Below are 9,154 nucleotides of genomic sequence, written 5' to 3'. Positions count from 1 at the left end.
GGAGAGGCACACACTTAGGTTTGTTGTATAATTGTGGGTGAGGACCATTGTTTGAGAAGGTTCACGTTTGAACTTTTCCCTTACATACCAGTTGAACCGAAGGTTTCGTCTGAGTGTTCCCGTGGTCGTTATTCGAACAGGCGAGGTGTCGCTTCCTTATATCAGGGAGTCCACCTTCAAGGAGAGGTGTCTTCTTTTAACTCCTACACACACTTTCAAATTACTGTCTGAGATCAAGACCTGGATCAGCCAAACCTTCCTCCAGCTGAGGCCATCCTCTTGGGTGTCTAATAGCACCTACATGTCTCTGACCTTGATCCCATCAACCTTTCCTGAAGCCATATGAAACCAAGTCAGGAAATTTGTAACTTTGGCATCCTGCTGACATCAAGCTCAGTTTTCTCCCTCACATCTGCTCCTGTTACCAAAACTACCTTCTTCCACCTCCACAATAATGCCCACCTCTGCCCTTATCTCTGCCCTTTTGATACTAAAGTCTGAGTCCATACTTTCATCACTTTTAGGCTTGAATTTTCCAAAACGCTGCTATCTACAACAACCCTCCACAAGCTTTGATTCATCCAAAATGCTGCAGCCTGTGTCTTCACCTGCACTATATCCCATTTTCCCCATCCCCAGCACATTCCACTGGTTTTCCATGTCCACGCATGTTGAATTTATCATCCTTGTTTTCAAATCACTCCATGGATTCAGCCCACTCTACTATGGTACACCTTCTGCTCCTCTAACACTGGGCTTCTTCTCGATTCTTGTTCCACCACTAGTGTTCACTCAATCAGCCACTACTTTACTGCCCTCTGAGATCCTCTACACCTCCCTCCCTGGGTTCAAAAGGCTTCCTCAAATTCCTCCTTTTGATCTCTTCATTCCCCACCTTAGCCTTTCCATTCTTCTCTTCATATCCTTTTTCTTATTATTGTGAGTTACATTCCTGTACATGAGGAGTGCCGTATAAAATTAAATTGTTGTTGCTGTCTATTAGAATGTTATTTCTCAAAACAAATCAAGGAGATTGGTCAAGCTGATTCACCTTTCAAATCATACTTTACTTGGTTAATTCTAGTTTCTGGCTGTAATTAAATACCCAACAGGTTAATAAGATTTGTGCTGCTTTGTTTTTCTCCTTTGCCCAGAATGTTGCCGAGGTGAAGTGTTCCTTGACTCGGATGAAAAGCCAGTGCTTTCCAATTTTCCTCAATGCTTTTGTTTTTCATGATTTAGAAGGACCATTAATAATTATATGATGCTGGGTAATATGTGACAATAATCTTTTTATGGTTATACATAAAACAGGAGTGAGTGAGCACCTAGACAGTCACTAAATCAAGAATTCAGATTAGAACATAAATTCTGAACGTGAGGTTGAGTTTATAACAAGGTTGAACGTATAGCTATTTCTAAAATTAACCTTAATTTATGAAACCTGGTACTGATGATACCAGACACCAAAGGTTGAACACATACGAGCTAGATCACCAAGGAACACAGAGACATCCTTACTCACTAGCTGCTGGAGGGTAATGAATGCAACCACAAAGTTCTGCAAACTTCTGCAACCTGCTCAAAACTAGACCAGCGTCAATCAGATGTCATTACCTTGGATTAAATTAAATAACTGAAAATCTAACACTGCTCACTAGACCGTCAATAACTTATTTTAAAAATCTTCCAGCAGACCAAGAGAACTGTGTGATTGGGATAGACAATGGTGTAGAAATAGGGTCCTGTAAATTGCCCAAGAGGTGCCTTTGAGGTACGTGGAAGAAATCACCTAAAATGTGCCTAGAATGGAGATTTAGCTTGAAAGCTGACCACACAAAATTAAGTCAAGCTATTCAGCTGAGAAAAAGTCTTTAGCTAACACAAATGAAACTAACCATAATCCACGCTTTTGGCAATGGTAGTTCCGAGTTAATTGGGCCATAAAAAACTTCTAAGCTAAAGGCTATAAAGAAATGAAAGCCATTAAAGGTTCTAAGCAATGATCCCAGAAAGGAACATGCTTATACTACAGCCATCCATTACTAGTATGAGAAGCCATTATTGATAACTCAAAACTCCTAGGTAACACCTAATGGAACATAAAGATGTCACCTCCACATTTGTATGAAAAAATTCGGGAAATGCAAAGTCAGTAGGGGGGTTGTAAAAATCGTACAAGGTCTGTCTTGCTGGAAGAAAACTCATGCCCCAGTGATTCAATGATGTTATGTGTGAAGAAAGGGTCTGACTGGATACTGTGAGCTCAAAGTAAAGTGTGACCTTAGTCTTTTATTGCAAGTCTCCAGAGTGCCTCTCCAGTCTGTGAGGCCTCCTTAAGTACCTGAGCTCCCAAGGGATTATGGGATCCCTTGTGACTCCAGGGATAAGCCTTCTGGTGGCTGTACAAAGTATATACAAGTTTACATATATAACAACATTCCCCGCCAAAGTCAACAGTGTAACTATTTACAAGGTGAGACGATCTGGGCCCTTCTTTGCCTGGTTGATCGTCTCAGTGCAGATGCTGGTATTGGTGAACCATCTGTTGGGCCCTCGCTTCTCGGCCTTTTGGCTAAGATCATGCGTAACTGACCTGACAGGGGAGTAACCACCATAACCCCAAGGTGGTTCTCCCTGGATCAGGAAGGTATATGCTTGCTTTTTTGGAAATAGGAGGTGGGTGGGGTGGCTTGACCCATCCACCTCCACGGAGGTGTGTGGGGGACCTGACCCATCCACCTCCATGGCACGAACCTGGTATTGCAGTACTTCCAGGAACGGTGCAGTGGCTCTAGGCCTTTTGGCTAAGAGCATTGGCGCAGAGTGATCCTTGATGTGTGCAAGGTGACCTCTGCCGTTTGTGATTTGACAAAGAATTGGAAAGATTGGCTACGAATTAAAAAAATAAATAAATAAAATCTGTTGGGCCCTCGCTGGGCTGCTGTGCAGTTGGTCTTGCTGGGCTGCCTGGTGTGGTGAGTCCTGCTGGGCAGCTGCGGATGATCGGTTCTGTCTCGTGGCCAAACACGGTGTCGGTTGCTACTGGTGTGTATGTTGGGGGGTCAAAGAAGGTAGGGTCCCAAAGTGAGTTGCTCAGGATAGTCTGAGAATCTGAGTTTGATTTGGTCCAAGTGTTTCCGGTGAATGAGCCCATTTGAAAGTTTGACCCGAAACACTCTGCTCCCCTCTTTGGCCACAACAGTGCTAGGAAGCCACTTGGGACCTTGTCCATAATTCAATACAAATACAGGATCATTGATTTCAATTTCACGTGACACACTTGTGCTATCATGATATGTACTTTGTTGAAGCCGCCTGCTCTCTACCTGTTCATTTAGATCAGGGTGAACTAACGAGAACCTTGTCTTAAGTGCCCTTTTCATGAGCAGTTCAGCAGGTGGAAACCCAGTGAGCGAGTGGGGTCTCGTGCAGTAAATGAACAGGACTCGGGATAGGCGAGTCTGCAGTGAGCCTTCAATTACCCTCTTCAAGTCCTGCTTGATAGTTTGCACTGCTCTCTCTGCCTGACCATTGGATGCTGGTTTGAATGGGGCAGATGTGACATGTTTGATCCCGCTGCTTGTCATGAATTCTTTGAACTCGGCACTGGTAACACATGGCCCGTTGTCGCTCACCAGGACATCGGGTAAGCCGTGAGTGCCAAACATGGCCCGCAGGCTTTCAGTGGTGGCAGCGGACGTGCTTGCCGACATTATCTCACATTCAATCCATTTGGAGTACGCATCTACAACCACAAGGAACATTTTACCTAAGAACGGGCCTGCATAGTCGACATGGACCCTAGACCACGATTTGGAGGGCCAAAACCATAAACTTAGTGGTGCCTCCCTGGACACATTACTTAACTGCGAGCATGAGTTACATCTGTGAATGCAGGACTCTAAGTCCGCATCGATACCGGGCCACCATACGTGGGATCTGGCTATCGCTTTCATCATTACGATGCCTGGGTGGGTACTGTGGAGGTCACTGATGAAGGTGCATCTGCCCTTCTTGGGAACCACTACCCGATTTCCCCACAGAAGGCAGTCTGCCTGTATAGACTTTTCATCTTTGCGCCACTGGAACGGCTTTATCTCTTCCTGCATTTCCACTGGGACACTGGACCAGCTCCCGTGAAGCACACAGTTTTTAACTAGGGACAGTAAGGGGTCCTGGCTCATCCAGGTTCTAATCTGTCAGGCTGTGATGGGTGATTGCTCACTCTCAAATGCTTCCATAACCATGACTAAATCAGCGGGCTGCGCCATTTCCACCCCCGTGGTGGGCAATGGCAGCCTACTGAGAGCATCGGCACAGTTTTCTGTGCCTGGCCTGTGGCGGATGGCGTAGTTGTATGCGGACAATGTGAGCGCCCGTCTCTGGATGCGGGCCAATGCATTAGTATTTATCCGCTTACTCTCGGAAAACAGGGATATCAGTGGCTAATGGTCAGTTTCCAATTTAAATTTTAGCCCAAACAGATACTGCTGCATTTTCTTTACCCCACAGACACACGCTAACGCTTCTTTTTCAATCATGCTGTCGGCTCTCTCAGCCTTAGACAGACTTCTGGATGCATAAGCAACCGATTGTAACTTCCCAAAATCATTAACTTGTTGCAATACACACCGACGCCATACAACGACGCATCACATGCTAGTACCAAATGCTTACATGGATCATACAACACAAGCAATTTGTTTGAGCATAACAATTTTCTAGCTTTTACAAAGGCATTTTCTTGGCTTTTGCCCCATACCCATTCATCTCCTTTACGCAGTAAAGCATGCAGTGGTTCTAACAGTGTGCTGAGACCCGGTAAGAAGTTACCAAAATAGTTCAGGAGTCCTAGAAACGACCGCAGCTCTGTTACGTTCTGTGGCCTCCGTCTTCGAATCAGTGGGCCTGATGCTGTCTACCACGATTCTTCTCCCCAGGAACTCCACTTCAGGTGCCAGGAAAACGCACTTTGAGCGTTTTAACCTGAGCTCCATGCGGTTGAGTCGACTAAGAACCTCCTCCAGGTTCTGCAAATGCTCACTTGTGTCCCGACCTGTAATCAAGATGTCGTCCTGGAAGACCACCGTGCGCGGGATCGACTTCAGTAAACTTTGCATGTTTCTCTGGAATATCGCCGCCGCTGATCGAATTCCGAACGGACATCTGTTATAAATGAAGAGACCTTTGTGCATGTTAATGCAGGTGAGGGCCTTTGATGATTCCTCCAGCTCCTGCGTCATGTAGTCCGAGGTCAAGTCCAGCTTTGTGAACGTCTTTCCTCCTGTCAGCGTAGCAAAAAGGTCGTCGGTTTTTGGTAGTGGGTATTGGTCCTGCAGGGAGAAACGATTGATAGTTACTTTGTAATCACCACAGATTCTGATGGTGCCATCTCCCTTGAGGACATGAATGATCGGACTGGCCCACTCGTTGAATTTGATCGGTGAAATGATGCCCTCTCTTTGCAGCCGGTCTAGCTCGATCTCTACCCTTTCTCTCATCATGTACGGTACTGCTCTCGTCTTGTAATGGATGGGTTGCGCCCCCGGAATTAGGTGGATCTGTACGTTTGCTTCTTGGAACTTCCCGATGCCTGGTTCGAACAGCGAAGGGAACTTGTTTAAGACCTGGGCACACGAAGTGTCGTCAGCAGTGACATCATCCCAGTTCCAGCGTATCTTTCCCAGCCAGCTTCTGCTGAGCAGCGTGGGACCATCGCCCGGTACCGCCCAGAGTGATTGCTTGTGCACCGCTCCATCGTAGGAGACTTTTACAGTAGCACTGCCAATTACAGGAATCAGTTCCTTTGTGTAAGTTCTCAGTTTTGTGCGAATTGGAGTCAAGACTGGCCTTCAGGCCTTGCTGCACCACAATTTCTCGGAAGTCTTTTTGCTCATAATGGACTGGCTCGCGCCCGTGTCCAGCTCCATTGACACCGGGAGTCCATTTAGTTCAACCTTCAGCATTATCGGGGGCACTTTGTGGTAAATGTGTGCACCCCATATACCTCTGCCTCCTCGGTCTGGGGCTCTGGTTTGTCATGATTCGTCGTGGATCTGTCCTCTTCTGCAACATGGTGGTTTGCAGAATTAACTGGATGTGCAGCTCGTACATTGGAGGTGTCCCATTGTTCCACAGCCCTTGCAAACGTACCCTTTGAAGTGGCATGAATGAAAATGATGATCACCCCCGCAGCGCCAACAAGGTGTTAATGACCTTGTATTCATCACCCTTGATGATGGTCTCTGAGACATCTGCGGACGTGCAGCTGCAGGCATGTGGGGCCTGCCCTGTATGTTGCGATTTGAAAACAACGTCACTTTGTTCACAGTACCTGTAGCAGCACTCGTGTACTGAGAGATTTGCTTAGTATTGTCACTGAATGAACGCCTGGGCTATCGCTATGGCCTTACTCAAGGTTGGGGTCTCTACAGTCAAAAGTTTGCTAAGTATCATTTCATGGTCAATGCCAAGTATGAAAAAGTCTCTGAACATGTGCTCCAAATGTCTTTCAAATTCGCAATGTCCTGCAAGGCATCTTAGCTCGGTGACATAACTCGCCACTTCCTGGCCTTCAGACCTTGTGTAGGTGTAGAACCGGTACCTCGCCATCAGAACGCTTTCCTTTGGGTTCAAGTGCTCCCGGATCAGTGTGCACAAATCATCGTTTGATCTCTGTGGGTTTCACTGGAGTGAGCAGATTTTTCATGAGGCCATACGTTGGTGCCCCGCAGACGGTGACAGCGTTTGGCAGCGTTCGCTTCTCCTTCCAGCTCATTGGCCACGAAGTATTGGTCGAGTCACTCCACAAAGGTTTCCCAATCATCTCCCTCCAAGAATTTCTCCAGGATGCCCACTGTTCTCTGCATCGTTGGGTTCATTATCTGCCTCTCGTCACCAGTTGTTATGTACGAAGAACGAGTCTGACTGGATACTGTGAGCTCAAAGTAAAATGTGACCGTAGTCTTTTATTGCAGGTCTCCAGAGTGGCTCTCCAGCCTGTGAGGCCTCCTTAAGTACCTGTGCTCCCAAGGGATTATGGGATCCCTTGGGACTCCAGGGGATGAGCCCTCTGGTGGCTGTATAAAGTCTATACAAGTTTACATATATAACAAATGATAGTCATAGGATTCCACATTTGATTGTCAGAAGTGGCAGGGGTGAGCAAGACCTTCTGGTACCGAGGTGATCCTGATTGCTTAAGTAATGTGAGGTGATCCCCCTTTAAACTGAAGATATAAAAATAGACCATTCTGGACCCCTCAGGTTGATCTGCATTAGACAATCATCAGTAGTAGTAGCAATAGTAGATAGCCTGTTGTAATATTTTTCTAGAGAGAGCAAGTTGTCTCTCTCTATGACTGGAATTTTCCGGGATAGTAGTAGGCGAGATCGGTGGGAGATTGGGTGGGAAAGTGGTTATTTTTGACAGTGGGTCGGGAACCTGCTGTCATCTCACTCCCACGCACCTTTCCCCCAGGCGCATCTGTCAACGTGGATCCGACCCAACTGGCAGCGGCGGGGGACCCAATTGAGATGATTATCAGATAGTTTACAAGCATTTAAGAGGCTTTTTTCACTTACTTTTTTAATTTCCCTGCATGGTCACGGGATTCACGCAGCTCAGGAAGCACATCTGTTAACCTGAGGCAGGAGTCCCGTAGCCATTGCTCCAACTGATTATTTGACAGCATTGAAAAACAAACCAAAATAAAAACATATTGATTACATCAGCTAAAAGATTGATGGAAATTCTGTTTTACTTGAAAAGCTACTGGTAAATGTTAACTCAGAAAGTCCTGAAGGGATGTGCATGCTGAAGGCTCCCGTCCAACCCTGGATGCTGAGGGAAATACATTTTTCACTGGCCACTCTTGGCTATTGCCTTCCAACTCAACAGTAATTGAAGGGGGGGCTTTCGAGCTCTGCTATAATTAAAGGATTAAGAATGGATCTCGGAACTAAAATGAGCTGACATAGTCTTTTGTAGTGGTCACATTTCTAAAGGTGTTTAAAGGGAAATAACATGTCAGAATGATTAGTTGTTACAAGCTGTGTAACCTGAGGACAATTACAAAGAGCCAAACTATTGAATCACAGGAGGCCCAGAGGGGCAGTTAAACAGGGCAAGGGATTAATAGTGATACGTTGGAGAAACTCCATCTGGTATGAGACATAGGCCAATGATTGTGTAATGCGAAAGGAAATTAGTCAATCAGCAATTGTGCACGCGGGCTTTGGGCCAATTAAACGGCATGGGGGTGTGGGGGGGGGGGTGCCGTGCATGAGGCCAACCTGCATCATTAAGTGTATAAAAGGTTGCTTGGAACTTTGTATCATTGGCGAGGCCTGGCTACAGACAACCAGTAGGCAAGCTTCCCACCGATGCAAAATAAAGACAACTTGAATCTTCGAAACCAGACCTGGTGTTGAGTGTTTATTTTAAATACTCCACTACAGTAATTGCAGTGAATTGATCTGCATTATAAAAAATTACATATACCATTTAAATACATTTTTGTGTTGTTTCTGGTCAGGTTTTTCTCACAGTATACTGTGATTGTCCAGTTACACATTAAATCAAGTCATCAACTGTAACAATTTCATTCTCATCACTCATTCCATTGGTTCAATTTGCTTACAGTCCCTGAATATAAGTAATTTAATCCTCCAGTCTGAGACTTTGGAGGTGAATTTCTGTGGTGGTTCTCTCACTTGTCTACTGTTAACATCAACGGAAGAGCTGCTGAAATTCCAGAAACACCAGAGCTGTCAGGGTTTCCGCAGCTCTTCTGCTGAACTTACATAAGATTGTAAATCCACCTTTATAATTACATTTAAAATCTGCTTAATTTTATATATTACACACACATTTTTTATTTGTACCAGTTACTGACACAAAAGTCTACAGTCTAAAGCACCAATAACTTACCAATTAATGTACTTTTTAAATTATGTTCTGGATCGTATCTGTAGATGGCGTCAAAATATTTAATGTTAGTATTATTTAAATATTTCTTTATCACTCATATATAACTTTTATTATATTATTGTAGAGTAAATATTCAACACCCACTCTGTTAGATTAAACTTCAAATGTAATGTGGCCAGGGTCCCTTTAAAGATCCCGGCTGAAAACACATCATAAATG

General features: G+C 45.1%; 1 pseudogene; it reads left to right on the top strand.

Annotated features, from left to right (window-relative positions):
• Nucleotides 1-2,555: 2,555 nt before the first annotated feature.
• LOC139279143 (U2 spliceosomal RNA) lies at nt 2,556-2,794 on the top strand (annotated as a pseudogene).
• The last annotated feature ends 6,360 nt before the right edge of the window (nt 2,795-9,154 follow it).

This window comes from Pristiophorus japonicus, chromosome 13 (genome assembly GCF_044704955.1).
Source record: "Pristiophorus japonicus isolate sPriJap1 chromosome 13, sPriJap1.hap1, whole genome shotgun sequence".
NCBI lineage: Eukaryota > Metazoa > Chordata > Chondrichthyes > Pristiophoridae > Pristiophorus > Pristiophorus japonicus.
The sequence above is the reverse complement of the archived record's forward strand: the minus strand, read 5'-3'. Positions and strand labels throughout refer to the sequence as shown.